Here is a 27,114-nt window from a genome sequence, read left to right on the forward strand (position 1 = left end):
AAGAAAAATGTTTGCTTAATTTCTGAATTTCAAAATTTTATTTTAAAACTCATTTTTAAACTTTTGATTTTTCAATGTAATACATGGTTCATTATTTATTTTTGTTTTACTTTCTATTCGTATCAAAAACATTAAATTGTTATATATAAACATCAACTCAAAAACCTGATTTATAATTAAAGCCAAATGAACTGCTGAATTATCAGGCAATGCATCCACATAGTATGCAGGCTCAGGACTTGTTCTGGGCCAATTCTTTTCTTCCAGAAAATTATAATAAATTAAATTAAATTTTATAATTATTAAATCTAGCATGAGATGGCAGCATAATATATCTAGATAAATTATTTAGTATTTAATTAATTACAAAGCTATATTATAGCCCAATAATTTGGCAGTTTACTGGCTTTAACATTAAACTCTTAATTAAATTGTGTGACATTGACTAAACAGCTGAAACTACTAGCATTTTTGAAAAAACTATTTGCAGATTTATAACATTGTGATTTTATTTTTCCATCCCCTTCATTAATATGTCAAAGAAATTTACATAAGAAAAATAAGCCTAGTACCAGTAATAAAAAGGAAAAGCATTTAATGTAATATATAAATTAGTGATGTAACAAATATTCGGTTACTATTTGATATTCGGCGTATTTTTCGCTATTAGGCCAAATACAGAATATTTAATTACTATTCGGCCGAATACCGAATACCTAAAAACAGGAATAAGAAATAACAAAACCACAGTAAATTAATCATTTTGGTATTTAGATTTAATGTTATCGGGTTAGTGTTGTTTGTTTATATTTGTTTATAACTTATAACATGCACAAAATAAAAAGAGAATAACANTATTTATTTTAATTTTCTAATTGTTTGTAATTTTATTAAGTTAGATAAGCTAGAAATTCAATTTTTTTTACTTGTAATGTTTAAATTAAAGGTATTAAGGTTTAATACAGCTTATAAATTTGAAGTTTATTCTTCAGAAAAACTTTTTTTTTCCCCTTGACAAATTTAAAAACCTCAATAAAAATAGTTAAATTCTAGGTTTTATTCACACACACAATCATTTAGAGTATTTGTTTCACTTGTCAGATAAACTTAGATGTGGGAATTTTTATTTTTTTTACAAATTTAGAATGGTGAATAGCTTATCCTTCAAGTTTTTTAAATGTGGTTTTCCCCCCTCTCTCTTTCCATTGAAGTTAAAATACCAGCATTTTTATATTTAAAAATTAAATTTAAGATAAAAGAGGTTTACAGTATTTAATATTGTATAATATATATTGGGGAATTATTTAATAAATTTTAATGTAAATTTTTGTAAATATTTCTTAATTTTCTAAAAAAAAAATATTACCTGTTAGCTAATTGTAAATTTGTTTTGCACTTTCAAAAAAAAGTTCTAAGAGTGATAGCATTATCTATTCTGTAAGTTTTAAGTATGGGTGTGAAATTTGTTGTATAGGTAAATACATCAGGCAAACAATGTTTGACTTTCCTTAAAGATTACAAAATTTTAATTTGATTTTTATCATAACTTTTAACTTATCTAAAAGGAAAATATATTAATTCTGTAATGTCAAATTTTAATAGGGGAAAAATTCTATTATTTGAATAATTCTTAGTTTAATCAGTTATTTTGTAATAGGATTCTGTCTTAAACAGGATATCCCCATATGGCGTGATATATGTAACAAGAGAATTGTAAATTTTAAACAATAGATGAGAGTATTTTACACCATTCTTACTTTACACATGTTTTCTTTCCTCCTTTCTATGTTTCAGTTATATCAATAAATATTAAAAAAAAAACAAAAACAATAAATCTTTCTTAAAAATCTTTATTAGTGATATAATAAACACCTTGTTTTTACTTTCCCGGCTTCTATAGGCCTATATAACAGAGGGAAAGTATAACGTGAGGTCAAAAATATGACCCCTCAAGATTTTTAATAATTTTTTTGACTCGGGGGAACCTTGAAACGTCGAGAAATAATAAAAAATTTGCGGGTTTTTTCTGTATGTATGGATTGTGTGTGTTGGAGAGGCACGATTATGCTCACTATCTTTAAAGTTTAATAACTCCTATGCCTTTTGTCGAAAATATTTGAAATTTTGCAGGATGGTTTATGTATTAGAGGCATTGATGCTATTAAATTTTAATGGTTAAAGGTCAAGTAGATGAGGAGATAGAGGAGAGTTCGCGTGTCATATCTCGAGTGGGTTCGAGNTAATTAAATGTTTTTGATATTCATTTATAAAACTTTTCTCATTTTTTCATGTTTCAAAATAGGATAAATGAGATGAAAAAAATCTGAAAAACAATTACATTTATTCAGTTTTATAAACAAACTTTTAGATTTGTAAACAAGAATGCTATTGAATACTAATGATATTGTTTGAACAATATTATTGCGTACACCATATTATCTTTTTGTTTATGAAAAGGCATTTTCCTGTAGTTTTTAAATGAAAGGAAAACATCTATAATCTTACTTAAGAATATTCTAACTGCTTACGTCAGTGAAACAACAAATTCTCTTTAAGAAATGTTTTTATTTGTTTCAATTGTGGAACATTTTCATCATCTTTTATTTATTTATTTTTTTTCAAAAATAAAATGAAAGTCTGTTGTCATTATATCAGATCAAATATCTTTCAAATTCACTTGATGAAACACTTGTGAGATCCATACATACCAATTAAATAAAAAGAAATGAATAACACAATAAATACCCAGTATAATTTACTGTAGAATAATACAAATGGCTAAACTATTACACACATCAACATAACAGGTGACATACACAGTCAATAGTGCTAACACCAATTTAGAAAGTATTTTATTAAATCAATAATCTGAAATGTATGAGTCCAGAACAGCTGTCCACCTCCTATCTAATGCCATAGTATTGATGCTAGATTCAGTTTGAGTTTCAGAATTTGTCATGATTTAGAGATGTTAATCTGGTATGCAATGCAAAAATCACACATTTAGTAATTCATAGCTACCAAATAGTTCTTTTATTTATACGAAAGATTCATGCATAAGTGTTCATTAACACTTTATAAGAGTAATACTATAAGGGAGGACAAGATTTGATCATATATCATCATTAGATGTCATTCTAGCATATAAACTTAATACTACAATGATGTAATTCTATGTGACTACGAGAGTTATACCTTAAAAATGTTTAATGCAAAAGTTTTGAAGACTTCTTTAATAAAAATACATTTGAAATTATGAGACTGATATAACTGAACCAAGGAGAGATATTAAGAATCACAAACAAAGTAAAAAAAACTTATTTATTATTAAAGTCAAACTTCTTCAAAGTTATTTTGAAAATGTTTATCATAATTTAAAGATGTATAAGATATTAAAATAATCAAAAATTACAACATTAAGATATATAAGCAATTTTAAACAAATATACAGCATAAGATATAAACAAAATAAATCAGAATCACTGCTACTAAAATGCATATTATAATCAAATATAAATATATATTGATATATTTTGATAGTAAGATTTTATACTTACACCAAAATTAAACATTTGTTTTTAATTTAACTAAAATACAGAACTAGATAGTTAAAAATAAACTTGTAAATTTATATTTCGATCCATTCAATTATTTTCTGAAAGATTTAAAAAGATATTTCTTTTATTTTACACAAACATAACATATAGCATAACATAATCTAGATAATAAATAATACAAGAAATGGTTTTGTAAGATGTAGTCATGTTTTTTTTTTTATTAGTTAGTGCAATGCTGATAAATCACAAAAGAAACCGGAAGCAATGGTATTTTTCTTGAAGCAAAACTTCTAAAATACATACTGTAATTTGTTATTGATGAAAAGAGGAGCACTTACTTATAACAGATATTGAACATAACTTTGATTAAACTTGTATTAAAAACTTGTACATATAATTCAATATAAAAAATCTGAATTATAATACATAAATCTTCAGATTTAATTAGGGTTTCCAACTTTCCCAGACTACCTAGGAGACTACAGAAATTAGCCAAAAATTTTTAAATTCTTGGATGACTAAATTCAAGCCCATCTTGTCTGACTTGTCCCCCTCCCTCTCTTCCAGTGCGGGCATCATTTATGAACAGCCCCTAAGACTTTGCAATACATATTAAATTACATTTGTAGAAAACACATTATTTTTTATGTTGCCATAATATATTTTAATTATTACTTGTGCTTTTAATGAAAAATTTTTTATAAATAATTATCACAAAATCTTTTGTGTTCACAATCGTTAATTATATTTTCCTGTTCCTCTAACTCAATTCTGACGTCACCCGTGACGCTAATGGCACCTCGCAGGTATCACGTGTAGATTTAAAAGCGTTGTTTGAACGTCTTCACTTTATCTATTTATACATTATTTGGCCTTTTTCCCTCTCACGCATTATCAAATTTTTCCTGTGTACAGAAAGCATCAACAATACTCTTCGACTTGTAAATATAGGAAACATTTCACCAACGTAAAACAAAGGTACAGACGTTCAAAACTTGTTCGTGACATTGATTCGAAAGTTTGTTCGTTGCTCATTGAGAGGAGGGGAGGGGGGAATCTTCGAAATTGATTGACGTCATCGGTGATGTCATCTCAGACCATGTTTACAAATCGAATTTCACTTTTTTTTTTTCCTTGTTTTCNCTACAGATGTTGATACTTATACAAGATTTAAATTATTTAAAATATTATGTAGATTTAAATAATATATTTAATACAGTACAGATAATTTGAAATGGCAGTCAGCATAAGTCAATAATTTGTCTTGTCTTGTCATATGCCAGCTGTTTAGCAACGGTACATAAAATTGCAATTAATAATAAATTTGCTTATTAAACATGAAAATAAAATTTCTGATTAAATTATATAACAGAAATCTTTACATCTCTATAATGTTTTAATTTCTTCTGTGTTTAATATGTAAATACCCTCAGCTATTTTAATTGATACTTTTCTTAAAAGCATTCTAACTGGCATGATTTTAGCATATTAGATACACCAGATATCAAATAATTTAATTTATTTAAACTTTAAATAAATTATTGCAGTATCAATGAATCTAACCGTAATACCTCTAAGGCTTGTTGCAACATCATGGAGTGTCATGAAAATCATGTTAAAAAACACTGCTGTAGAGAAACAGGCTTGACAATTCTGAATTGCAAAAAATTGTTGATAAACTATTTAATTTATTTACTGGCATATAAGTCTTACTTGGTTCATTTTCACATTATATGGATAACATTCCATAATATATATATTTTTAAATTTATGTATAGCAAATTTTATAATATTTCAATAACGGAGCAATTCTATTTAAGTAATTAAATTGTAGACCTTTCTTAAATTATAATAAATTCAAAAATTAATAAAATTTCAAAAGATTTTGGGAAATTTTTGATAAAATTCCATAATTTGGGAAAATTTTGCATACAACTTTGCAGATAATTAGCTATCTATCTGGAAACTCTGGCTGAAGTGATACTGTTTGTATATATGGCATGATACTAGCAGAATTATTAGTATTCAAATTTTTTCAATTTTTCATTTGAAGATATCAAATACTAGAAAGTATTCAAGTATTCACAGCAGAATTCACCAATCTCTATTAAATATCATTTATGTATGTCTTGCACTAGATAATCTCTTCAATAAATTATCAAAACCATCACAATTAACATTTTGGCTGTTGGCATTTTTGGGCAAGCGTCAGCTTTTTTTGGCCATGATACCAGCTTTTTTCAAAATTACAGTTTGAGAACGTTACAGCTGGTACCTAAAAAAATATGGATTTTTCATAATTTAGACGAATCAAATTTTACTTTAGTATTTATAAATAGGAATTTTATCTTTAAAGCTTTTGTACTTGGACATAACAATAGTTAATTTTATGTTTAAATTTAAAATCTAATTTTCTAACTTTTATTAACTCTTTGTTTTGTTATAATTTTAAATTTGAAATATTTTATAATAGAAAGCATTATTATTTGTGAATCTAAGCATATTATACTTTGTAAAAAGTCATCAGTTCATTTAACTTATTAAAAGTTAAATATTGTATCAAAGTTGTGTAATTCATAAAGATGCAATTCATACTGGAATTCAAAATCATCATAATTATACAATGATTGACAACTTCTAAAGTGAGAAAACTTGATTCATAATTTTAAAAAACACTTATGTAAAACCTGTTAACCGGAGTGGTTGCATACTAGGGTAGCTAATGTTTTCGAGGCCCCTTCTGGGCTCTTCTTCAGGCTATTGTACAAAAAAGAAGTCGGACATTGTAAATCCAATAATTTCCTTTTGAACGGATCGTCATGCAAATCATAACGTGGAAACCTTCCAGATTTAAAAAAAACTTTTAAATCTCCTGGAAGGTTTCCACGTGTTATGATTTGAATGACAATCCGTTCAAAAGGAAATTATTGGATTTACAACATCCAACTTCTTTTTTGCACAATAGCCTGAAGAAGAGCCCAGAAGGGGCCTCGAAAACATTAGCTACCCTAGTACGCAACCACTCCGGTTAACAGGTTTTACATAAGTGTTTTTTGTATATCATCCCAGCGTGTGAAACAAATAATCATAATTTTAATATTAATTAATTATTCATAATTTTGACATGTATTTTTTGTCATTTTTTTATGTCATTAAATTTATTATTAAGAATACACAATCAAAACAACAAAATCTAGCACATTAAAAGTTACTTTAATGCTGGATTTTCCATATCAACAAATATTTTCTACCATTTTAAAATGGTCAACATTTTTGACTTCTTAAAAAAACAGAGCTGATGTTCATGCAATATTTTTGTTGCCAATAAGTGAACTAAATATATCTCACAAGCAATTCAGTATTATCATAATGCTGCTTCTATGCCACTTATAAGAAAACATATACTGAAGTTCACTATTTTTTGAAGATTTGTTTTAATTACTTTAACTCTAGATATCTCTTTAAATGGGAAAAAGTTTTGTTTTTCATTTTGGAACTTTTAAACACTGAACTTCCGTATATTTGTAATATTCTCCAAGAATTTAGTTTATATATGTCAAAAAATATCAGTTAGTAATCTAGAGTCCAAAAAGATATCATGTCAGAAATAAGATAAAAATTAAAACTGATGCTAAAGAAAAGTAAAATTTTACATATATAATATGCATTTATTGTATTGTGGTGATACACCAGTTGTTTTTTTTTATATTTGTATTTTGTATTAAGCCTATGATTAAGTTTCCTCGATCTTTTGTTTAACACCTTCTCGAACTTTCTAACAATCCTGTTTCCCTGCTGGTGGTAAAACATTTCTGAGAACTACAACGAAAAACAAGGGTGTGGAAGTAGGCCCCGAGGCAAGGAGAGAAAAGGTGAAGGGGACTTTTGAGCTAGCGTTGGGAGAGGACGGACAGTGCGAGGAGATCCTGGTCGCCGTAACAAAGGAGAAGGGAGCGATTCGAGGACAACGAGAGCGAGACATCACGGGAAGGAAGGAAGATCACGGTAGTTCATTTTCATCGATGTGAGTGGACTCTGAAGAAAAAGAAGAAACACAAGTACCCCACCAGCAGTCTTCCCTTGTTTTTCCTATTCTTAATATTAATATTTTCCCTTCATTCTACTGTCTTATTTAGTATATAGATTAGGTTAAGTTAGGTTAAGATAGGTTAAGTACAGTTTTAAACTGTCGCGAAATACTGTTGCACTCTCTTTCCGATATAATTATATGTTACGCGAGTTGTATGTATCGGAGTTGGGATCACTGAGAATATTGTATACTTGCACGAACAACAATAAAACTTTTGTTGTAGACCACTTTCTTTGTGTTGTCCATCCACGTGCTCTCCACAGTATCTTAAATTCATTTCAATTTTTAATTTTAATCTTACATATTATATTTTATTAATAATCAAAATATTCAACAAAATAAGAATAAATGGTAAAAGTATTGATTTAAGTTAATTCTAGCTTCGTTATTTATTATTATTATTATTATCGATATCAATGAGCATTCAGATGTTTATTCAATACAGTATATCTAAAGACAGCCATTTTGAGTTGGTCAAAATTACATAAGCAAACTTTATCCTTTTTTGATCCTCCTTCCAATCATCACTAGTCATCAGAATTAAAGTATCCCCTCCCTGTATTTTGCCATCAGGCCAGAAGTTTAACCCATTCACAAATGCACAGGAATTATTTTCAGACAATTCTGTGAAGATGGGGAGAAAAATAAATGACAGGTATAATCTTACTTCATCAAAAACTCACCCTCCCTCCCCCATTGTCAGCAATTGTTAGATACAAATGAATCCCCTCCATTAAACTGCTGATATTACTTGAGCAGTGATTTTGAAAAACATTCATTTAAGTTTGTATAACAAACTGCAAATTGACCACTGATTATGGCTACTAGTTTTGCATCTCTATTAATCCAAATTTCTGTAATCATCAGATTATCTCACAAAATGGCCACAGAAGGTATCGCTTATAGTGTACATTCATTTTGAATGTTCACACTGCAACTGATGATTTCTCTATTTTGTGCAATTTCAGTCCATATTTAATATATGCTTAATTAATCAATACATTTTAACAGTAGCTGAAGTTAAAAAATGCTAATGACCCAATAAACAGGTTACTTTGGGGTGCAGACAAATGAAAATGGAATGTCAGTGTGAATAAGGAAAGAAGATAGGTTAAGCACAGTTTTCTAAGTGACCTAATTATTATATTGTTAATTTTTCATTCAAGAATTTTGACTTATGAAAGTATGTTGATATATTGAAAATAATTATATAAATACAATTTATACAAAAACCTCCCCAAACAATTGCCTAAATGATCGGGATATAATTCCGCTAATTTTAAAGATTAATACATATATTAATCTTTAAAATTAACGGAATTATAGTCTGATCATTTAGGCAATCATTTGGTAAAGATTTTACATACATATCGAGCTTTATACTTACAATTTACATATAATATTTTCTTTTTGATGCAGTTAAACTGAATGTACAGTACTATACAGTGCATACTATACTTATGACACTTGCTTCATAACATGCAATCTTTTTGAGATGAAAAATGATCTTCCAATTAAAAATGATTTCCTACCTCTGGGATAGTCTATTCAGTTACTTATACATAATACATATATAGTTATACACACACGCGCACAAGATATGTCTACTAAGCTTGGCGACTGAATTTAAAAAAAAGTTTTTGGCACAAATGATTCAATTAGTATCAGTCTTCAAAAAACATTCCTCCCTGATCTATACAAATTGTTGTAAGCTCTAGTAGTTTACATATGCCCTCATAAGTATATTTTTGGAATGCTATTTAGTTACCTCTACATAGTTTGTGAGCACTAAGATTGACTTTACTTTACCGCTAGACTTATTACACCACCACAGGACATCAAATTAGATTAAGAAAAACACTATTTTATTTTCAGAATGCATTTCGGATGTGGAGTCCCTCATCAGCTTTTTTGCTACATAGGAGTACCTCAGTTTATTATTGTTATTGTATCAGCACTATCGTTTTTTAATGAAAAATTTTTTGTTTTATCACAGGTTTAATCTTTTAATGTTCAAAACATTGAATTGACATGCTAAATGTAAGTCTACATCCTTTTTTCATTCCTGTCAATTACGATACTTTTAAAAATTGTTAACCTCCTATTAATTTTGTAGCAAAAAAGCTGATGAGGGACTCCCTGTCCGAAATGCATTCTGAAAATAAAATAGCGTTTTTCTAAATCTAATTTGATGTCCTGTGGTGGTGCAATAAATCTAGCAGTAAAGTAAAGCCAATCTTAGTGCTCACAAGCCATTCAGAAGACTAGACAAGAGGCGTATCATAGTACCTCTATATAGCTTCTTAGTTTTCTCAAATAGATTGAAATTGTCTCCCTTTCAAACTAAATTTTAATTTGGTAAACAGGATATGGTCAGTTTGGGCTCTTCAGACTGTTGGGGATGCTATTCCCCAAATTGAAATTTCGTTAGTATAACAGTATTATTCCTATATATTTTTTTGAAAAAAGGTGAGTAGAACTTGAGCTGGGAAGAGACTGGTGCCAAAGAAAAATTTGACATCTATCAAGACACTAGCCATAGTGCATGCCAATTGAATTGCCTGAGTTACCTTAGTTCTGTTGGTTAAAAATCTTGAAAACATTTACCAGAAACAAATTGTTGGCTCAAAGAAATTGAAATAATTGAACAGGGAAATATCCTAATTAGAAAAAAATAATATTTCTTCATTTGTTTTATTTACTTTCAAAATCTCTAATATCTAATTAACAATTAAACTCAGTAAATGATTATTTAATTTGCTTTCTTTTGTGTAAGTAAATCAAAAAGCATTTCAAGTACATGAATTGAATAGTTTGAAGTGCAATTTTCAACATGGAATATAAAAAATAAATTGCATTTTATTAAAAATTACAAAATAAACTTAATAAAATTTTTAACATGCTTAAGGTTAAAACTCTGTTTCCTGGAAATAATATTTAATACATTAAACATTTTTTTACAATCAAAACAATAATAGCTAAGATAAAAATAGTGTAAAAGTAATTTCATCATATCAATTCTTGTTTATTCTTCAGCTACATATTTTGAAAAATTATTTAAATGATACATTTGTAATCTAGTCAGATTCTTTATGTCAAGACAAATGTCTTATTGCAAGTTTGCTTTATTACTTCAAATATTTTGTATGTTTTATGTTCTCTAGAAAATTTTTTACAATTTTTTAAAAATTTTATAAAAATAGGTTTTATACATAAACATATGACATAGACTTTACATTATGTAAAGTCCAGTGGCGTAGCGAGGGGGGAGCAATTGGTAGCAAGGGGTTGTATCATGCACCGGGTGCCACTCGCAGAGGGGCACCCAAATGGTCTCCAAGACAAACTATATGTGTTTCTGGAGGGGGAGGGGGTGCCAATAAAGTGTTGTGCCCTGGGTGCCAGTTATGTTCGTTACACCACTGGTAAAGTCTATATCATATATTGTTTAAAATCTCAGCTATTACAGGATTTTGAATATTGAACACCAAGACAGAACATCAACAAGCAACAGGACGTGCGTGAATGTGCACATCCTCTAGAAACATAAAAACAAAAGTTTAGGATTCCTATGCCAAAAACAGCCACTGACTACACACTTTCATAAGACGACACTAGACATACCTTACACACTTTTCTAGCAACTAAATTTAATCAAAATAAACATTTTCTGCCCGCTTAAGAAGCCTCCATCAGGTTACAGAATGAAATTTAAATAGAGATTCTATTTTGGAATAAAATATTCTTTGATGTAATTACATCTTCTAAAACATAAAAAGTTTTGATTTTCCAATAAAACAAAACTTACAGCATAAAATAAAATACAATTACATTAAAAATAAGGTGTATCTAGCATCTTCTTATGCTGGAGAGGTTCCAGCTTAGACTATTGTTGACATTTTTGTAATTACATAGATTGATACTTAATTTTCTAACTATTTGTGTTTGCATGGAGTTAACATCTACATAATTTAATTTGGATCAACATTCAGTAAATAATAATTCAAAGTTAACGTACTGACTACTGAAATGCTATGACAATTCATATTATATCGTTCTTGTCAATTACCACAACTTTTCGAAATTTCTTGATCGTAACGAGTGACAAATCATAAAAAGTCAAATATAATAAAAATGATCATTTACATATTTAAATAATTTATTAATTTATTAGAAGCTTCTATCCAAATGTCAATTTATGTTCAATGAATAATTNGCCTAACGCTTACCTCTAGTGCCAAATTGATTACGTAATTTATTTAATAATTAGCATTAAACTAGCCCGATAGATTTTCGGCATTCTGTTGGTATACAAGGACCAGCACACGTACACACCTATTCGTTCGAGAATCATCACACATCTGAGGGTCTGACCCTGTCTATCCTTCTTTTTAAGCGCTCATCTTTGTTCTTCCCACTATCGCTCTAGTCCACGTATGCCTGTGCATACATCATAATACACGCTCACGATACTTTCGATTCGTCACTTTTCTGTCGTAGATTTCCCATTTTACAATTACGTGAATAATAGCCTGGTGATAACAAAGAAAAAAGACAGATAAGACGTTATCTGTCTCTTTTCAGTATAAGTCACAGTTATGATTTCACAGATTCGAGACAGCTTGGTAGCCCAAATGGCCCCAGGCTTTCGCCCATGCACGCTAAGTGATTTTCATTACAAGCATTTAGCTTTCCGAAGTCTATGACAATTGTTTGGCATTGACGGCCGCAAATTTCACGCCAATAAGCTACCTCGACTTGTTCGATTATGTTAACTCAATTTCATATTTATTTTCACTTCACAGTCCTTCTCTGTTCTTTTTCTGTTATTTACACGTGTAGATCATTTTGTTGTTATCCACATTTGATATCATAATTTATCACATACTGCCATGATGCTCTTGTCTGTCTGCTACAACTGTCAAGAATTAACGCAATTGGTGAAGCGTAGTGACAGCAAGCCAATAGAGAGCAGGGTCCTTGCCATAATGTGGTTTGCGAGCCAATTTTTGTACATGTGTTAATCAAGCCGAATAGTTTGGCCAAATATTCGGCTATTCGGNTTTTATGGCTTTCTATGCTCAATGAAAACTACTAATTTATTTACAAAATTTGGTAAAAATTAGATATAAAAGTCAAAAAATCCTAACTTTGGCAAATACAGAAGTTTGAGGTCAAAGAAGATTGCCAATTATAGAGTTGAACATATACAGTTTCTGCTTTTTCAAAACTCTCAATGAAAAATTCCATTAAAACCCTGGTACTTTCAGACTTTCCAGACCATCCTCAAAAGAAGCTTTAGCTTTGTTTGAGGATGTACCTGAAATAATAGCAGGGCAGCATGGAGTTTCCAGATATCATTTCCATAAATCATTCAAGAGGGTGATATGAGGTCAAAAATAGAGTGGAATAGCAGCTTTTCTTCTTGACAGCAGTCCAGGGGAAAGCAGAAGATATTGTGGTGATACACCAGTTGTTTTTTTTATATTTGTATTTTGTATTAAGCCTATGATTAAGTTTCCTCGATCTTTTGTTTAACACTTTCTCGAACTTTCTAACGGTCCTGTTTCCCTGCTGGTGGTAAAACATTTCTGAGAACTACAACGAAAAACAAGGGTGTGGAAGTAGGCCCCGAGGCAAGGAGAGAAAGGGTGAAGGGGACTTTTGAGCTAGCGTTGGGAGAGGACGGACAGTGCGAGGAGATCCTGGTCGCCGTAACAAAGGAGAAGGGAGCGATTCGAGGACAACGAGAGCGAGACATCACGGGAAGGAAGGAAGATCACGGTAGTTCATTTTCATCGATGTGAGTGGACTCTGAAGAAAAAGAAGAAACACAAGTACCCCACCAGCAGTCTTCCCTTGTTTTTCCTATTCTTAATATTAATATTTTCCCTTCATTCTACTGTCTTATTTAGTATATAGATTAGGTTAAGTTAGGTTAAGATAGGTTAAGTACTGTTTTAAATTGTCGCGAAATACTGTTGCACTCTCTTTCCGATATAATTATATGTTACGCGAGTTGTATGTATCGGAGTTGGGATCACTGAGAATATTGTATACTTGCACGAACAACAATAAAACTTTTGTTGTAGACCACTTTCTTTGTGTTGTCCATCCACGTGCTCCCCACAATATACTGGGAGAAGTTCTTACCAATGTTGATGACTCTTTGGTTGAGCTCAGGTAAATGCTACTGTTACACAGAAATGAAAGGAATTTGTGAGTTAAGTGATTTTGTAATAATGAAATATGATGTGGATAGTATATTAACTTTGAATTCAATTAAAAGATTATTATTTTTGAATGGGATAGAATCAAATCAGACCCTTTGCAAGATGTTATGCTTAACAATATTGATTCTTCTGATATGAGAAAAGAGGAAAATAAGACCTTACCAAAACAGTTTAAAAGATTTGAATAACGTGCTAAGATTCTCCTTTTTTGCAAATTTTCAATCCATCAGTGATTATTATTTATTGGTTTGGTCTATGGTCATACTTTCATTATTCACCTGAACTAAATAAGGAATATTTAATCTTCACTAAACTGTCTAACTTACAATTTCACTTATTCCAGCAAGATTGCTAGGGCTAGGTTGGATTTTCCTAATTTTGCTCAGCATATTACTTATTTGGTAGTCCTATTTTATAAATATTTTAATGATCTTTTAAATCCAGAGTCATTTTCTCTTAGATGCCAAATAGAACAAGCAATTATTTATTGTGACATTGTCACAATGTTAAATTACCAAACAATCGCCTAAATATCGGGCTATAATTAAAAATATTTAGGCAATCGTTTGGTAATTTAATATATACTATTCGGGCTTTGAGTTGTTGTTATTTATTGTCACAATGCTATCAGGCTGCAAATTTTAATCATATTTTTAATTTATTTAATTTAAAATATATGCTCTCCACCTCAAATTAATAGTGGCTTACCCCTGTACATCGTACTTTTCCTTAAACAAAAAAAATCGGTCATCTATCTAACACTTTTTAGGAGAAAATTTTTGAATTGAAATAACATGAATTCTGGCTTACATCGGAAGTTCTTATATAATTAATTTGGGCCTCCTACTCCTAATCTCTCCATACCTGGTCTCTAACTCCATTCTTGAGATTAAGGAAAGACAGACGGACGGACGACAATGGGAATTTATAGGTCTTTTTTCAAAATGCACCCCNATTTATTTAATTTAAAATATATGCTCTCCACCTCAAATTAATAGTGGCTTACCCCTGTACATCATACTTTTATTTTAACAATACAGTTGTGCCAGTCATTTATCTAACACTTTTCAGGGAAAATTTTTTGAATTGAAATAACATGACTTCCAAGTTTGCATCAGCAGTTCATGTATAGTTAATCAGGGCCACCTGCCTCTAAGGTTTCCATATCTGATCAATAAATAACTCCTACAAGCACACCGGCTTGTATAAACAAAATTACGACTTACTTAAGCCTGTAACCGATGCGAAATCGTAAAATATTAATGCACAAACATTTTTGGAACACCTTCCGTATTCTTCCTCAGGTTTTTCAAACTGGATTTTTTATATTCTGGAACACTGCTATGAAATTTTTTTAACCTTTTTTTTATGAAATTTTTTTAAAAAAACCTTTTTTTTTTTTAATTTCATAGTGGTGTTCCAGAATATAAAAAATCCAGTTTGAAAAACCTGAGGAAGAACACGGAAGGTGTTCCGAAAACGTTTGTGCGTTAATATTTTATGATTTCTCATCGGTTACAGGCTTAAGTAAGTCGTAATTTTGTTTCCATATCTGGTCTTGTCTTTAATCTGTCTAACTCAGTTCTCAAGATTAAGGAAAGAAAAACAGATGGACGACAATGGGAATTTATAGGTCTACAATGTTTTCAAATTCCAGCCCAATAAATCCCAGAAGAATCATTATGATTATACTGTGCCTTGTCATTTTGTAAAATCTTGAAAAAAGTGGGGTTACATTTGTATATCATGTTCACATTATTGCAAACATAACCCCACTATTTCAAGACTTTACAAAATCACAAGGCACAGTATAGTCAATGATTCCTCTGAGATTTATTCAATCCCTATAGAGGACCCACATTTTAACAAGACACTAGCATACATCAGAGCTGCTTAAAGAACACAAATAAACCATTGATAAGAAACTTTGCAAGACAACATTAGTGAAATATGCTACCCAACAAGAACTACAGGCCAAGTAAGAGGTTACAATCATCAGACCAATTAAGGACCTCAACACACTTAGAATTTAGACCTTAGAAATACATGAGGCCAATATAGCACTCCCACTTGCATTAATTACAGGTATATGGAATCACTATCACATTGTATGAGCTCTAACTTAACTTCCTTTAATGGGACACTTCTACTTTCTTATTTTATTTTGTTAAATATTTGTTATCAATTTTTAAATTATATTATTTTTCTTAATTTATATTTATTTTAATTCTGTTGTATTTAAAGGTTATATTTTGTTCTGTTCTACTGGTATTTATTGAATGTTCTTTTTATTCAAATACGTTCTATTTTGGAATATCCAACTGATGAAGACATGTCAAATTTGGTATTTTGGTACTGTACATTGTAATTATTAAAATTAGTACAAGATGGTAGCCTAACCACCTATCTTCAGACAAAATTATTAGTCTAAATGTAGCCAAAAATAATTGTGTGTTAAATTATTTGATTATAATAATCATCAGATATTTATTCAGATTAATTTTTTGTAATCATTTTGAACATTCTTAACAGTTTACAATTTTATAATCAAGATTTATGGTTTCACCCACTTCTTCAAAAGTTTTGTGATGATTTAGCCAAAAATATCAGAGTTGTTTGTTATACAGTGGTGCCTCGTACAACGTACTTAATCCATTCCAGGTACACGTCTGTTAAGTGAAACGTCCGTTATACGAAACGCATTTTCCCATAGAAATACATGTTAAAACATATAATTCGTTCCACAGCATAAAATAACCGTACTGTACCATAAAAAATGAAAATGGAGCAGGCACCAATATGCCGGGTAGTCAGATGTTGTGAGGAGGAGGTGGAAGAACACTTTCTTTACACATTCATACAGATACAGACTTTTTACACATTGCAGCGGGTCTTTTTTTATTGTTTTTTAATCGGAGTCAGATTCAGGAGAGGCTACCGGAACTTGCAGGGTCAACTTCTCTTGTTCCATCCTTTGTTTTTTGCCTGCTGGCTTCTTGAAAAATATGACCAAGGTGGTCTGTTTCTCTTTCTTCTTTAACACCTGTCGAAAATGACGAACAAAGATGTCATCGTAGAGATCATTGATCCTGTTGGCCTCAGCTCTGTTTGGATAATGAGTGTTGGTAAATTCCTGAACCTCTCCCCATTCGACAAGAAAGTTTTGTCAACTTTCACTCCTGATGATTTCTTGCTTTGTTTCAATTGAAATCACCTTTCTGTTATTTTAGAAGCCATGATGCATTATAAATGACTTAACTTGCCAGATTATATGATACGAATAATTCTTTATTAATTAAGATCACTAAACACTTTACGAGCTACTCTCACTCCGTTTGTTTTTTACAACCTCTTTTCGTCCCGCCATCTCGGCATCTACACAATTACATTTCGTTTATTTGAATCGCCAACATATATTACATTACATTTAATGTTTATTTAAATCATCAACATATATTACATTACATTTAATGTTTATTTAAATCATCAACATATATTACATTACATTTCTACTTCAGATATACTAATAATACATTCTAATAATACTAATATATCCTAAAAATAGCAGATTGTCATTGGCAACAGCAAAAGAGTGAAATTCGCACTTGTTCGTAGAAAGTCCATTGGTCGCCTCATGTAACTGCCGAACGGAAAGTCCGTTGTTCGCAGCAAGTCCGTTGCTCGAGTCACGTAACGGTCAAGCAGAAAGTCCATTATTCGCAGCGTCCGTTAATCGAGGCGTACGTTATACGAGGCACCACTGTATACTGTATATATATATTTAATGAAGTAAATTTCTTGGAGTATTATGTTTAAATCAAAAGAAATATAAACAATTAAAATCCTTAACAGTTTATATAACTATTAACACACTCTTTAGGTCAGAGTTTAATAAAAAATTAATTCATTTATTTTCATTTATATAGACTAACTCTCATATAACACTGAAAAATAATTAAATAATAAACCACAATTGTTTCAAAGTTTAATTAAAGCATTGTTACTTAATTAAACATTATAGTAGTGCATGTTATTCTATTTTAAAAAGTATTCCAAATTAAAAATCAGATTACATAGTCTGATTTTTAATTACATATGTAAAGATCATTTTGTTTAACTTACAATTTCAATGAAATTGTCAAATCAAACATAACTCAATAAAAACACAAAAAAGCAGTACTAGTAACAATGTTTTTGTTCTGATTTTTAGTCGAATGAGAAATTAACTATTAAAGTTATTACTTGTATGCTATACATCTGCAATTTATCATAATTTTTATTTCATTTAAAAAAACTGAAGCTATACAAAATATAATTTAAGAATAATCAGAAATGATTGATTGTTCTATAGATTATTATTTCATTCAATAAAAAACATTGAACTGGAAAGATTTTGTTTCCAGAAATGCAAAGCTAACTTGCCAATGAAATCTTATTTATGTATGTATATTTAAATAGAATGTTTATAGGTACAAAAAATCTTATATTTTACAAATATTCATTTAACAAATATTCATATTAGTACACATGAAAAATTAATCACCATTTTTTTAATTCTGAAAAGATTACGTTTTGGTAATTTTATTACCATACTTCTTCTAATTCTATACTTTATTACTACATTCTGTTTTTATACTTTTTAAATATATATAATGATATCTTGTTGTATTGAAAACTTATCTTATATATTTTAAAAATATTAAAAATTAATTTAATTACAGCAAAAATAATTTTCAGTTTATATCAAAAAGAGAAATACAAACTTCATTGCCATTCATTATCAATCTATTTCTAGTGTTTCTTCATAACTTACTTCAAAAGCACTTCTAAACAGTGAAACAACTTAATGCTATTCAATTACACAAACCAAGCAAATCATTATTTAAAGAGCCAACTATTTATTTTGTTGTAACATCAGAAAGCCTTATCTTTCCATCCTCAGCATCCTATATCCAACCTGTTACTGATAATAAAAAGATAAATTTTTCCAAAAACATTACAACAGATAAAAAAAGTTGGCTCCTCAAATAATGGTTTATTTGGTTTGTGTAATTTCTGATATATGTATGGCACATTAAGTAATTGATTTGTTTACCCAGGGAAACAAGTAGCTTCTCTATCACCTAGGGAAAACTAATATTCCAACCCCTCTCCCTTGTTCCAGAAGTTTTGGACATAACAACACATGATAAATCTAACTGTATCACCTTCCTCTTACATATCCTTTGCTCTCAATGCCCCTTACCTGGTGCTGATAAATTATCCCTTAAAATTTCTTTTTCAAATAATTTCCTAAATATTTTAAATAATTACACACTCCTCTGAATATATCTGTTACCTGGTCTGGGTACCAGGTAACAGATGTATAGAACATGCTCCACCTATCCTTCAAATGCACCTGTGTTTACCAATTTACAAATGCATAGCACCCTTCATTAAAGGCTACATGGTTAGTCACGATTTTCCATATTACAAAAAAAAGACTCGACAAGTTATAGGGTCAACCATGATAATGAGGATTGAGAAAAATTCATTCTTCAATATTCCATTCATTCAGATGGACACAAGATCAGGTATCAATCTTCTGTGTAGACTGATAACTGATCTTAAGAATAGTTTAAGATAGTTACTCTATCTTAAACTATTCTTAATAGTTACTCTAGAATAGTTTAAGATAGTTACTCTATCTTAAACTACCCATGATAAATTACAGGCTCTTATTTGAACTCATGATCCCTGTGAAAAGTACTTTTGTGTTGTAGAACCACAAATGTGACAATATAATACGATTAAGACAGTATATTATTAAAACAACAATTTATTTAATAATTAACAGCTACACAAAAGAAAGGAATGCAGTTGCCAACTATAGGGCATTTGCTCAGCTCTGTCCAAGCAAACAAAACAAAGGGCCCAACACATGGTCTCACGTGTCAAGATAACAAAAAGCTTCCACCATCTTACAATTTTGTTAGAAATTGCAACTAAGTACTAAAAAATCCTTACAACTTAAAACTAACTTATAGCTATAGAGATGAAATAGAAAATTAAAATAGACTGAGGGCACGAATGCCTACGGACGCCACCAGAGGGTCTCGTTTAGAAGTGACGTCAGCAACACAGAAGAAAACTCGCTTTTTCCTCTGGCAACTCACAAAGTCAGACGTATATTGATCAAGATACAACTGCTTTGACCAGACAAAGACTATAGTACCCAACAACCATAGCCTACATTGGTGAGGTGGAACATTTGAAACTTTCGAACATTTAAATTCCTATTGAAATTCAGAAATTTCGCCTGAGATGTTAGCAACATTTGACCAGGTACGTGATGAAGATGAGCGAACCCATTGTCAATCATGTGGCGGTCAAGCCTCCACCGAAAACACAACTCTATGGTTCACCCAGTTAGAGAGTCAATTTATCCTTGCTAAGGTATTTCACAACAAAACTAAATATAGCCACGTGGTCATGAGTATTGGAATGCATGACTACCAAAGTGCAGGACATATTATCCAAACACTGACAAATACGGAGCAATAAAGCGAGCACTGATCGACCACACATCCCAGTCCGAAGCTCAACATCTCGAAAAGCTCCTACGTACTGAAGAGCTCGGAGACTGCATGTCATCGCAGTTACTTCGATGCTTGATAAAGCTCATGGGCCATACAGTTACAGAGGACTTACTCAAAAGTATTTGGTTACCCCGTCTTCCCATAGATATGCAGAAGATACTAACTGTATCCAAGGGCACACTCGAATCTCTCGCTAAGATTGCTGACTGTCTTAGTGAACTATATCCTCCAACACCAAATGTCTCTGCCACGTTTACATCCCCCGCCACAAATGACCCCAAGATTGCTGTGCTCGAAGCGCAAATCTCTAAGATGTCATGATGATATGGCCATTCTCCAACTTGCCGCCACCACTTAAACCATGGTAGACTCAGTCAACGCTCTCCACCTACCATCTCTTCTAACAATATCTGCTGATACCATACAAAATTTGGCCCAAATACCCATCGATGCCTACCACTTTGTTCACTGGGAAATGAAAATGTGAGTCAGTAGAGACGGCAACTGATTCCAAAAATCCAAGCCATCGCCTATTCATCACGGACCATATACCCAAAGTAGCATTCCTGATCATCGCTGGCACTGACATCACCGTTTATCCAGCTTCACACCTTCCAAGGCACTGTGTAGAAGATTACCAACTTTTCACAGCAAATGGAACAGCAATCAAAACATATGACTACATGACAATCATGCCCGATTTTTCTATCTGATGGAATTTCACATGGAGATTCACATGGAGTCTCATCAACTCAACCACAAAACTAGTAAGCCATGGACATATTCACAGGGTCACCACATCGTCTGTCCGGACTATTGCTGGATACCACTGAATACTGAGTGAGTTTCCTGAAATAACATGTCCATCTCCAACCATAGCACCCATCTGACATTCCACAGTCCATGACAACATCACAATGCCTGGACAGCCAGTACACTGCAAACCCCGGCAACTCGCACCTGATAAGTACATACTGGCTAAGCACAAATTTGAGTTCATGCTCTCCCAAGGAATCTGCCAACTGTCCAGCAGCAGCTGGTCATCACCATTAAACCTCGTTCCGAAGAAAGATAACCAGTAGCGACCCTGTGGCAACTACCATCTACTACTTAACACACGAATTGTTCCCAACCGTTATCCTGTTCCTTCCATAGCATCTGCTCTCCATGGTTGTCAGTATTTCTCAACCATTGATCTAGTCCGTGCTTTCCATCTTATCCCTATAGCCCAGGAGGATATCCCTAAGATGGCTGTCATCACACTGTTTGGACTGTATAAGTTCAACTTTATGTCTTTTGGTTTGTGCAACGCTGCACAAGCATTTCAACATTTCATGGACGAAGTTACCGTGACCTCGATTTTTGCTACATATTTATTGACAACATACTCGTAGCGTCCCAAGACAAAGGCCAACATCTACAGCACTTACACAAATTGTTTACCAGACTTCGCAACTATGGAGTCATAATCAACGCATCAAAATGCATATTCGGAAAACACGAAGTGCAATTCTTTGGGTATCTAGTCAACCCAAAAGGAATTCATCCACTACCGCAAAAAGTCAAAAAGTCAAGGCAATTATCAAATTTCCAAAGCCAACTACCATCCACGATTTATGCCAATTTTTGGGACTAGTTAATTTTTATTGCCGTTTTGTATGCAACGCAGCCCACATCACCATGGAACTTAACAAACTCCTCCAGATACAGATACAGATATATTTTATTCAACACACTAGGTACAGCGTATACTGGGTGCCACATAGGTATAACCCAGTTTGATACAGTGAAAATAGTGACATGCTAGATATATAGTATTTGTTACAATTATTAGTGGATTAACAAGGAATTTGTTACAGATATAAACAATTGATGACTATGTACAATAGTTAGTAGAATATAATAATATAAATAAATTAAATTAAATTAAATATCAGGTACAATTAATTCAGTAAAAATAATCAATTAATACAAAAGGAATTAGTTATAAGTACTTATTTACAATATATACATGCAATGACAAATGAGTTTACAGTCCAATACAAATTACGTCTTAGCAATATGATACATTGACATAAATTTGAAGATACACAATGTGGTTACGTTGATGAGATGATTGATTGACACCAAAGCAGCATGCACAGGAGGGCGTGAGTAGGACAAAATGAGGCCAGAGAAGACAAGGTGATCTTGGCAGAGGAGGCTAGGAGTAGGCATTGACCGTTGTTCGTACAAAGTATTTAGTGATGAGTGTTAAGAAGGCATCATAAGTGTCCTCATAGTCAAAGATTCTCATACAGTCAGTGGGCCATATTCCACCATGTGCCTCAATAGTGAGCTTAAGGCGAAGCCTCTCTGGTTCTAACATCGGGCAGTCAAAGAAGTAGTGTCAACTACCATTCTCGACACCACACAGGGAGCAGTTAGGATTGGATGCGTTAGTGAACCTTGTAAGGTATGAGTTGAACCTGCCATGATTACTGGGGAACTGACTAGCACGATAGCAAGGTTTGTACCACCTGCTAAAAATAAAAGGCTAAATGAGAGGGATGAAATTATATGTAGTATGATGGTTAATATCATTCCAGTCCTGCTGCCAAGAAAGAATAAGATCCTTCCAAAGTAGGTTCTTGACGGTTTTAGAAGTTAGGAGGTTGGTGTCATCTCCCACAAATTTCGCCAGAGCATCGGCACGCTCGTTACCGGGCGTGCCCTGGTGGGCTCGTGTCCAATAAATGAAGTAGCGGTTGTTAGTGTCGTTGATGATGTCTTTTATTTCATTGGTGATGGGGTGACCGGTGGTACTTTGCAGCAGGGAGATGAATGAAGCACTATCCGAAATAATGGTCACAGTATTGTTAGTGTAGTTGGTGACTGACCAAGTCACCGCCATTTTGATGGCAAACAACTCTGCCTGGAGTACAGAACAATGTTTGCCCAGCTGGTAATGTCCAGAGGCAATCTCATTGCTATTGTGGAAGGCGACAAAACCGCTGCCCACCTTAAAGTCCGCTTTTGAGCCGTCAGTATAAATTTTGATGTTTGCATGCTCAGGCTGAGAGAAGGTGATTAAATTGGGTGTTGTTGGATGCCTGATAGAGCATAATCAATGCTGCTTTCGAAGTCACTGCTATTGATGATATAGTTTTCCATGTAAATGGTGTGGCCCCATTTGAAGTGCCAGAATGTTGCCTTAGAGATCAGAACTTTATCTATGGGTGCCTTTTTGGCCAGAATCTGTAGGGAGGTATTGGGAGTTGTTGCATACGCTCTAGTAATGTGCATAAGTACACTTCTTTGAGCGGATATCACTTTACGTCTGTTGTGCACTTTGCGGACAGCCAATCCCCAGCTGCCACACGCATATAATGTTATGGGCACAAAAATTTGATTGTAGATTGTTTCCATAGCCTCAGAGGCCAAGCCCCATCTGCTCTTTGCAATGCGGGCAAAGGCATTAAAGATTTTTCCGGTCTGCTCAGTGATGTAATTTATGTGCTCTTTCCAGAGAAGTCGATGGTCGAGAATTACTCCCAAGTACTTAATAGATTTTTCAATAGTGACCGATTGACCTCCCATTTTAATAGTGGGCACTCTGAGGTATAAGTTCTGTTTGCCCGATTTGTTAAGGACAATACCTTTGGTTTTCCCTATATTAAATCTTAGTTTGTATTCTTCTCCCTAATGTAGGATTTTATTCAGAGCATTGCTGCCGTTTCCTCGAGAGCAGCACAAGAGCATCATCAGCATATATGACTATCTCATGCTGGCCGAAATCTTGCTCCAGAAAGTAGTTAAAAATGACGTTCCAAAGGACCAGGCCACAGACAGAACCCTGTGGGCAGCCACGGACAACTTTGCAATGGATAAGATGTTCACCACACTGTAGAGTGGCTGTTCTATTATGGAGATAATCACAGAGAATTTTATAAACGTTTGCAGGGCAGTTCATTTCCCTTAACTGTTGCAGGATTAAGGGCCACCATGCGCTGTCAAAAACCTTGGCAATGTCTAAGCTTATGGCAAGTACATATTTGTAGCTACCAAGTAATTCATTGACCCTGCTTAGAACCTTTTCAATAGCATCCTCTGATGACTTCTGTGGCCGAAAGCCAAACTGTGAACCATGTATGATGGAATTTGTCTCCAAATGCCACATTAATCTGTTATTTATCAAGCGTTCCAAGACTTTGCAAAGGACTGGCAGGAGAGATATTGGTCGACTTTCCTCTGAATTTCCTGGCTTTGGAACAGGGACAATCCTGGCATGTTTCCAGGTTTCAGGAAAAATACCATGTTTAAGACAGGCATTATATACTGTAGTTGAGTGAGTTGGCAGGGAAGTGTGGATGTCTGCATTGGTTTGATGTTGAATCCTTTGATGGATTTCATTGTCATTTTCATTTTTTTTTTGTTCATGTTGCAGTTCTGGTATTTCTTCCTTAAGTGAATATTGTCCCTCCTAAGATTTGTCAGATCAGGAGTCCACCGTGGGACAAATTTACTGGGGTACATACTGGGGAATGTACATTTTGCAGGCTCTATCGATGATGTCGATATTATGTTCAATACTGCGGCGGGCTTCATCACTCAACTCCTCCAGGCCAACCCGAGTCCAAAAGACCAACTTGAGTGGATCCCTGTTGCTGACAGTGCCTTCCACAGCATAAAATACACCGTTGCTAGTGCCGCACTCTTGGCTCATCGATCACAAAATGCACCTCTATCCTTAATGGTTGATGCATCATCCATTGCTGTGAGAGCATCCGTATAGCAGATGATCAGCGGACACTGGCAGCCATTAGCATTCTTCAGCCAGAAACTCTCAGAATCACAAAAAAAGTGGTCCATGTATGATCATGAGTTGTACACTGCTTATTCTGCTATCAGGAAGTTCAAACATATGCTGGAAGGAAGGCAATTTACTTTATTCACTGACCATAAACCACTGACTTTCAGCCTGAAGCAGAAACCCAAAAGAGCATCATCCTGACAGTTTTTCCACTTAGATTTTATAGCACGGTTCACCATGGACATCCGTCATGTCAAGGGAGCAAACATCATCCCTGCAGACTCCTTGTGTGGTATAGAGTCTATCACGCAAACAATCAACTTCCCGGCACTCGCATCCACCCAGGAATCCGATGATGAACTTAGGCAACTCTTTTGTTTCATTACAGGCCTGCAGCTAAAACAGATTACCATCCTGAACACTACAGAACAGTTTTACTGTGATACATCCACACTCAATGCCTGTCCTTTTGTCAACAAAAACTTCCAAGATCAGGCGATCGCCTCACTACACAGTTTGTCACACCCGGGGATGATAGCCATGTGTCATCTTGTTAAGAAGTCTTTTGTGTGGCCTGGCATCAAGTGTGACTGTAAGAAGTTTGTAAGAAACTGTATTACATGCCAGAAAAACAAAATTACCCGGCACACCGTCTGGATCATTCGCTCCACCAAATCAGCGATTTGACCATGTCCACATCGACATCGTTGGACCACTCCCACCATCCAATGATTTTACATATTGCTTCATGGCAATTGACTGATTTTCCCGTTGGCCTGAAGCATTCCCCATATCAGAGATCACAGCTGCCGCCATAGCAAAAACAATTTTTGAAGGCTGGATTGCTCATTTTGGCATTCCACAACAATTGACAACCGACCAGGGGCAACAATTCAAGTCCCATCTGTTTAAAGCACTGACAGTGCTGACAGGGACGTCGAGGATCCACATCACCACCTTTCATCCAGCCACCAACGGAATAATCGAGCAATTCCACTGGCAACTCAAGTGTCACTCTTCCAATCTCTGGATAGACGACCTGCCCATCGTACTCTTGGAAATCCAGACCATCTACAAAGATGACATTGATGCCACTGCATCCAAGCTAGTTTACAAACAAACATTGCGCTTGCCTGGAGAATTTTTTGTAACCAGCAACGACAGTACAATAGAAACATCTGGTTTTGTCTCCGATCTTCGGTGCAGAATTTGACGATTACATCCTGTTTCACTGCATAATCACAGCACTCATCAAACGTTTATATTCAAAGATCTGCAGACCTGCTTGCACGTCTTTGTATGTCATGATGCCACACGTAGACCTCTGCAGTCCCCATATGATGGCCCATTCAGCGTACTTCAACGTTCCAGCAAGACATTCATGGTAAACATTAATGGCAAAGAAACAACCATCACCATCGACTGAAATCAGCTTTTGTCACTGACCCTACAACATGCGTACCAACTGACATGAAAAAGGAAACCCAACGAACAACAAGCTCTGAAGCAACCAAACCACTAGTCACAACCTGCTCTGGACAATGAGTACGTTTCAACTAAAGATATCGTTAGCACTCATAGGGGAGTACTGAGGGCGTAAATGCCTATGGACGCCACCAGAGGGTCTCGCGTAGAAGTGATGTCGGCAACACAGAAGAAAACTCACTTTTTCCTCTGGCGACTCACAAAGTCAAACGTATATCAATTGAGATCCAACTACTTTGACCAGACAAAGACTATAGTGCCCAACGACCACAGCCTACAAGACAAAGGAAAGGGGTACCCATACTCGGTTGATTCCTTATTATGGAGATGTTTACGTTTGATGATTCTTTATGAGTCCCTTCTTTTTCTTTCTTGAGAT

General features: G+C 33.3%; 1 pseudogene; it reads left to right on the plus strand.

The window, feature by feature from the left end:
- Window positions 1–21,300: 21,300 nt before the first annotated feature.
- LOC111642379 lies at window positions 21,301–26,676 on the plus strand (annotated as a pseudogene).
- Window positions 26,677–27,114: the final 438 nt, after the last annotated feature.

The sequence above is a fragment of the Centruroides sculpturatus genome, unplaced genomic scaffold (genome assembly GCF_000671375.1).
Source record: "Centruroides sculpturatus isolate CEXI.00-Female unplaced genomic scaffold, Cexi_2.0 scaffold1454, whole genome shotgun sequence".
In the NCBI taxonomy this organism is placed as follows: domain Eukaryota; kingdom Metazoa; phylum Arthropoda; class Arachnida; order Scorpiones; family Buthidae; genus Centruroides; species Centruroides sculpturatus.